Source organism: Sorex araneus, chromosome X, assembly GCF_027595985.1.
Source record: "Sorex araneus isolate mSorAra2 chromosome X, mSorAra2.pri, whole genome shotgun sequence".
NCBI lineage: Eukaryota > Metazoa > Chordata > Mammalia > Eulipotyphla > Soricidae > Sorex > Sorex araneus.
Window position 1 is genome coordinate 187,546,206 of NC_073313.1, and position 7,814 is coordinate 187,554,019.

Below are 7,814 nucleotides of genomic sequence, written 5' to 3' on the forward strand. Positions count from 1 at the left end.
CGACTACAATTGTGCTGTTAGTGATGTCCTCTTTGAAGTCTGTTAGGAGTTGTTTTAAATATTTAGCCGGTCGTTCGTTAGGAGCATATACGTTTAAGAGTGTGATTTCTTCCTGTTGTACATATCCCTTGATAAACAGAAAATGACCTTTGCTGTCCCTTTTGATCTTTTTCATCCTGAAATCTATGTTGTCGGATACCAGGATGGCCACTCCAGCTTTTTTAAGGGGGTTGTTTGCTTGGAGGATTGTTTTCCATCCTTTGACTTTGAGTCTATGTTTACTCTGTTTGTTCAGGTGTGTTTCTTGCAGGCAACAGAATGTTGGGTTTAATTTCCGGATCCATTTAGCCACTCTGTGTCTCTTGATAGGTGCATTTAGGCCATTGACATTGAGAGAGATTATTGTGATGTAGTTTTGTGTCATCTTTCTGTGGGATTTGTTGTTCTTATGGGGCTCCTCCTTGTCTTACAGTAGCCCCTTTAGACCTTCTTTCAAGATTGGTTTTGAGTCTATGAAGGACCTGAGCTGTTGTTTATCCGAGAAGTAGTGTATGGTTCCTTCGAGTTTGAGTGAGAGTTTAGCCGGATAAAGTATTCTTGGTGAGGCATTCATTTCGTTGAGTTTTTTCACTATGTCCCACCATTGTCTTCGGGCTCGGAGGGTTTCTTCTGACAGATCGTTTGTAAATCTGAGGGGTGCTCCTTTGTATATGATTTCCTTCCTTGCCCTTGCTGCTTGCAGAATTGTGTCTCTATCCATGGTATCCATCATTCTGACTATGATATGCCTTGGGGTCTTTTTTTTTCGGGTCTCTTTTTGCTGGTACTCTTCAGACTCCTTGTATCTGGATGCCTGCCTTGTCCAGCTCTGGGAATTTCTTAGCAATGATATCTTTGACTGTGTTTTTTTCATTGGGGTTGCTTCCCTGCGGTTCTGGTACTCCAATGATTCTTATGTTGTTCCTCTTGAAGTCATCCCCCAGTGCTCTGATTCGCTCTATAGCCATTTTGAGGTCTTTGGCCATGATTTGTTGTTGTCTATAAGCTTTCTGCAGCTCATCGTCCAGATCACTGATTCTATCTTCGGCTGTAGTCATTCCACTGTTGAGGGCATCTAGTGAGATTTTTATTTCATCTACCGATTCCTTTATTTGTGAGACTTCCGTTCGAAGGTTTGAAATTTCTGCTCTCATTTCTGCTCTCATTTCTTCCTGTATTTTCTTGGTAGACCGTTGCAGCGCTTCATTCATCTCCTCCCTTAATTTATTGGATGTCTGTTCCATATTTGCTTGGAGTAGGTCGACTCTCCTCCAGATTTCCTCTCTGAATTGTTTATCTGAGAGGTCGTAGATGTGAGAAGCCCCTGTTGAGGTTTCTGGTATCTTTTCTTCCCCCTCTCTTCTCGGAGGGGATTTTTGCTGCTTCTTCATATTGTTTGGAAGTATAGGGTTGGAGCTTTGTAGTTATTTATTCCTTTTACTTCTTGTGGAAAGAAGGTTTTCTGATCGTGCTAAAGTTCCCTTATTAACTGACAGCTTTTATAGTGTCAGACTAAACTAATGGCTATTTTGCATGTTTGAGATCGCAAAAGTGAATTTTCAAAAAAATACAAGTACCGAGTGAGCTGAGGTAACAATGAATAACTGCGGCTGCCTTAGCGTTGGCCGCTCTGAGAGGAGGCCACGCCCACTTTTAGACCACGCCCACTAAGATACGGACACGCCCCCAGTGTCTTCCTGCGAGGGCGGGCCGCAGTTAGGGGGCCAGGTCAGGAGCTGGGGCGCAGAGGAGACGGGCTGGGGTGGCTGGAGGGTCTCTGGGAGTCCAGGCGGAGGGAAGCGGGGCGCGGGAGGGTGTGGCCGAGGGTCTGGGACGGTACCTGCGAGGGCGGGCCGCAGTTAGGGGGCCAGGTCAGGAGCTGGGGCTCGGAGGAGACGGGCTGGGGTGGCTGGAGGGTCTCTGGGAATCCAGGCGGGGGAGCTTAGGTCTTTTCTAAGCAGAGCAAATTATATCCAAATAAGAATAAAGCAAAACATAAAGTGTTTTACTAAATCAGAAAGCTTCTGCATTTGAAAACATGAAAAAATGAAAAAATACAAAAGGACACAATAATCTTTTCTGTGTTTAGATACCCTTGTTGTGTTTTATTAAGATGTATTTTAATTATAATAATTCATAGGCAGGCTGGAGCTATAGCACAGTGGCAAGGCATTTGCCTTGCATGCGGCCAACCCAGGTTCAATTCCTCTGTCCTTCTCAGAGAGCCCGGCAAGCTACCAAGAGTGTTACGCCTGCACGGCAGAGCCTGGCAAGCTACCCGTGGTGTATTCGATATGCCAAAATCAGTAACAACATGTCTCAAAATGGAGACATTATTGTTGCCCGCTCAAGCAAATCAATGAGCAACGGGATGACATTGACAGTGACAGTGACATTGAACTCATAGGAATTAAGATCTTTGGGTTTGAGGGATAGAGAGATAGCTTAAAAGACTGAGTGCAGGTTTGGAATTTAGAGTCTATTCCCAAAATTAATTTCCTTCCTCAAAGCACTTCTAAGATCAATTCCTCTATGCAAACCTGATAGTAGTTCATGAATATTGTCAGGTAAAGCCTCAAAGCAAAACAAAACAAAAGAAAAATACTAACACTGTTTCTAACACTAAATAGCCTCATGCTCTAGGATCAACCTAAGAACCTTCCTGATTAACATTTATTTCTTCCAGTATGCAATAAAGAAGCCATCCTTATATAGGATTACTCATTTAACTAAAATCATTTTAAGACATTGGAAACTTTGAATCAAGGTGAATCAAACAACCAGAATTCTTCTTTCTAATAAATAATTTTAGTTTATTTTTGTATTAATATTTTATTTTTGTTTAAGTAAAAGATTGCAATAAGGCTTATGGTAGTGATGTGCAGAGTTGTTGTTCAACCCCATCACCATCAAAGTGCCTAACACTTTAAACCAGTGTCCTTCTGTTACTTTCAGTCCACCTTTTCAGAACTTTCACATACACAGAACATATGCTTAATGGATTAGACTATATCATTCTATTTGTTTTCAACATCTTCATTTTAATACACATTGGCACATACCAGTATTGATTCCTATTTGAATTTAGCATAGCTAACACAAAATGCAGTGCACCCATCAATGTTAAAACAAAATTTTTAAAAACCCAACAATTTGAAATTCACTAATAATTGCCAGTTACGATTTACTACAATGGAATGAACAACAATAACCCCCCCCAAAAAAAACCCTTCATATTATAATTATATGGGTATTCTGTCTCTTTAAACACCATTTATAAATTTTGTAAACCCCAGTCTCTGCTCTGGTTCTAATTTATCTTAGAGAGTTGAAAATTTAATATAGTCAAGCGTAAACTTAGATAATACTGTGTCTGATATCTGTTACTCTTTACTGAGTGGCATTCCTAATAAAATATATTGATTCCTTATTTTAAAAACTGAGTAACTTGTTACTCTATTACATTGGAATAGAAGAGGAAACTGTTATCAATATAAGGAAACTGCCATGAGTAATTCTTGAGTGCAGAGCCAGAAGTAACCCCTGTGCATAGCTGGGTGTGACCCAAAAAGAAAAAAATTAAAAATAAAAAAATAAAATACAAGGGGTATAATTTCTAAACAAATTCCTTAAAATATTAGGCATCACATTAACATTAAAATGCTGAATTAAAATATGAATTTGTTTTACAAAACAAACTGCAGCCTTTGTTTTGCTTTGTCTACCAACTTTAGTTCCTAAAGAAACCACCTACTGAGAGGGTAATTTAACAGGGAAGTTAAGTAAAATCTCTTTGCTAATGGTTTTTGAAGGAAGCAAATGCAATGACTTATCTGAACTTAGAAGTCACTTAATGAACAGCTAACATGTTACCTTTCAAAACACTATAAATGATACTAGTAGCATAAGCAAAAAAATTACACTCCAGATGCTGCATGAGTCAGTGCCTTTGCCAAGATTTTGATCAGAAACATATACTTGGCAATTGGGATTTAGATGGATAAGTGGAGTTTGAATAATAAAATTTAAATATTAATTTCAATCTTGATGTAAAAAGCAAATAATGCAATAAATATATGTGCATAATTGAATAGACTTTAATGCATTTCAACTCAAATTTATATTCTCACAGACAGTGAAAGGATTGGTGAAAGAACCAAAAATTAAAGAAGCTAAAAATACTGTGTCCTGCATATGCTAAATATTTCATCTCTTAAATATTGTCTTATATTTCAAAGGGTAACAGACAATGAGGGATTCAAATATTTTTGTTTATTTTTTGTAATTTTTCAGTTTACTTTTGAGCCACACCGAAAGGTGTTCAAGGTTTATCCCTTGATCTCTGTTCAGGTATCACCCCTGGTAGGATTCAGGGAATTATATGGGGTGTCAGGGATAAAACCCAGGTTGACCAAGTGTAAGACAAGCAGCTTAGCCACTGTACTATCTCTTCAGTTCCCTGTTTGTCACAATTTAAATATTAGATTCTCAGCAAAATAATCTACCTTCAATCATTCACTGTATTCACTGTCATCCCATTGCTCATCAATTTGTTCACTCGGGCACCAGTAATGCCTCTCATTGAAAGACTTATTGTTACTGTTTCTGGCATATCCAATACACACGGGTAGCTTGACAGGCTCTGCCATGCGGGCTTGATACTCTCGGTAGCTTGCCGGGCTCTCCAAGAGGGGACCTTCAATCATATTTTTCTCATATTTATAATTGCAAATCTATAAAATATAAATGAACAATCACATTAAATATAAATGTGTCTTTATTAAGAAAACTTTTTTACCTAAAAAAGATGATTTATTTCTTCTGTAATGAAAAAGTCATTAAAAATTACCTAGAATTAAGAAGCAAGAGTTTATATTAGTGTATCAAATTTATTTAACTTTGAGTTAATCGCAAATTCTACTCATATACTCAGTTTTCTTTAATTATAAGTTTCTCAATCCATGAATACTAAGAGAAAAAGTTCTATGCCTATTTGGCACAAAAACATGTTTACTTAAAAGAAAAAAGTCTATTTTCAAAGAGAGTGTTCTGTTGTCACTTTTGCAACTTTGAAAACTCTATATCTAAACTCCATAACATATTCCAAAATGAGCATCCATTATATTTATAAAAACCCTTATAAGTATAATTATACAGATTACTTTTGTACAGAAAATTCAATACGTGGCAAGAGTTTTTGGAACTTCAAATTTCTAAATTTTCAAGAAGGTATACTTAAATATAGTATTCTCAAAAAGTGTTATCAAACAGTGCATTGGTCTATTTTTTGCTGTCATAAGAAAATAAACTGAAGAAGTAAAATATTTTTATGAAAATATGCTATTAATATCTCATGGCTTTAACTTTAGAATTTATCCTTTCTACACACAACTACACGTGATCTGTTCAACTTCCCTTTGTGAACTGATACTCTTGGTTGCAAAAAAATAGTTTACAGAATGCAATGGGAAATTTTTTTGTAAATCAGAGATTCAATAATGAAGCCTATTAGCCCTTCTGTTGCACATGTCATGTTCCAAACTTCACTGTAATTTTTTATAAAGAAGAGGATGATGAAGAAAAAATTGCCCCCCTTCCATTCATCTCTGTTTTCATCTTTAACCTTTCCAATATAAATACCATACAATAGAACACTGGGGACTTTCTCTCTTCACCAGAAGAGCTAGGCTGTGGTTCAAGAGCTTCTAGAGTTAATTTCAAAGCTGAGCTTTAATAAATAATCAGTTTTGAGAGATTGATAAATATAATTAGATACTGTCCAGAGTCACAGAATTGCTATTAAACTATAAAAAAATTGTGTCTAATGGTTGTTTTCTTTATTCTATTTATTTATAAATACTTGAAACTTTCATCAGAAATTTAAAGAAGTATGAGTCTTAAGTTATTATTCCCTGAGAGTGATGTTTTTTTTTTTGCTTCCCAGATCAGAGTAACTTTAGAGTGATTTCGATTAAACAGATGTCAATTTATTAACAACCCCAAAGAGAATAATATACCATTTATTGTTTGCTGACCAACCAAAACAAAGATGAAGGATATACAAGCATGGTGTTAGCAAATTGCGACTAGTCCATTAGTGAGCTCTAAAATCATTAGGTTGGATTATGCTTACAAAGTACAGAGACAGAGAGACAGAGAAACAGAGATAGTGAAGAAAGTGTCATCAAGAAATAATAGATATGTAAATTGGTGATTGTTGTTAGGAGTCTTATGAATATGCTCACTGTTCTGATTTTGTAATGATCAGGACAGGCTAAAAATTTGCCAAAACAAGGCCATGAACTTGTCGCCAAACCTAGTTCTTTACCTATTTAGGTCTGCTCTTAGAAATGATCGTAATTTTTTTAAATGATAGATTATTGACAGGGATTTATGCAAAGTAAAATATTCATTGATGACAGATATAAGATCAAAATGTAAGAATCTTAGAGAATCAATGTTATCTCCCACAGTCAGTATAAAACTTTTATCTTCTTTTTCTTCAGAGTTTAATAACATAAACTAAATATTTGGCTCCTCCCTACAAAATCTAAATTTAAAATATGTAATATTACAAGATGATGGCATTGGATGAACTTCTGGAGGTGACTTAGTCATGAGGGCAGAGACATTTTGAATATGATTAATTATTTTGTTTAAAAACAAATAAAAGGCCAGAGAGATCCTTTATCTTTTACACAAAGTGAAAATGCAACAACAGGATTCTCTCTGATATCTTGAAAATAGGTCCTCACTTGACAGGAATCTATCAGAAATTGTCTTTGACCTCTGAGCATTCAAAATTATTTTTTAAAATCTATTTTATATATGTCACTAAATTCAGGGTATTTAATTTTTAATTATAGCAACATGAATGGATCAAAAGTAGAGGTTAGTTCTTGCACAAATCTGCTAAGAATTCTTTTGTTCTACCTACATCCACAGAAGTCATTCAGCAATTTTCAGCCGGTAGATTGATTCATTCGGTCTTGATAATTTTAGTCATGTACTTGCCACAATGATGAGGATTTTGAGAAAAGATTCACTTAAGATTATTGAATGTGAAACATGCATATGAATTTTCTAGCATAAAATAATATGCTTGGGGCCAATGAGAAAGTAAGCACAGAATCTTACAGCACAGAAAGTAAGATGCTTGCTTTTCAAGCAACTGACCTGAGTTCAATCCTTGTTATCATATATGGTACCCTTAGCATCAACAGAAGTGATCCATGAAGCCCTAGACACAGGTATGCGTGGCCCAAAATCTAACAAATAAAATATGCAAATAAAATTTTGAAGTTTTTCTTCAAATTAAAGCAATGACTTCAAGAAAGAGTAATCCAAAAATTAGTATGTAGAAAGTTTCAATATTTGAAGTATGGCTGTAAGAATATTTATTCCTTATCCCATTTTTTTTCTATTTGCTAGGGGCCTGAAGGAATCACATAGTAAGGGAACATACAAAAAACTACACATATCAAATCTCAATGTAAAAAAGAATCAGATAAGTCCCTGACTCTTACTCATGATTTTATTTCTTCTCTGGCTTGCTTCATAGTTGATGCTTCCTTCACTTCTTAAAATATTGTTCTCATATCTAGTTACCAAATTATTGCATTTAAGAGAAGAAAATTAAAGTTTATTGAGATATACTCATTTACCCAAGGTAATCTTACTCCCCAGCTTCCAGTAATAAAACTAGGAAAAGCTACTTATGTATTTTTTCAATCAGATGTAGGCACTCCCATGGTAACACCTATATTGCTTTTTTA

The 7,814-nt window shown here is 35.6% G+C and overlaps 1 non-coding gene across 1 annotated transcript; it reads left to right on the top strand.

The window, feature by feature from the left end:
• Window positions 1-6,268: 6,268 nt before the first annotated feature.
• Window positions 6,269-6,404, top strand: LOC129400608 (small nucleolar RNA SNORA72). The gene has a single exon (XR_008627814.1). It is a non-coding gene; the product is annotated as a small nucleolar RNA SNORA72 (small nucleolar RNA).
• Window positions 6,405-7,814: the final 1,410 nt, after the last annotated feature.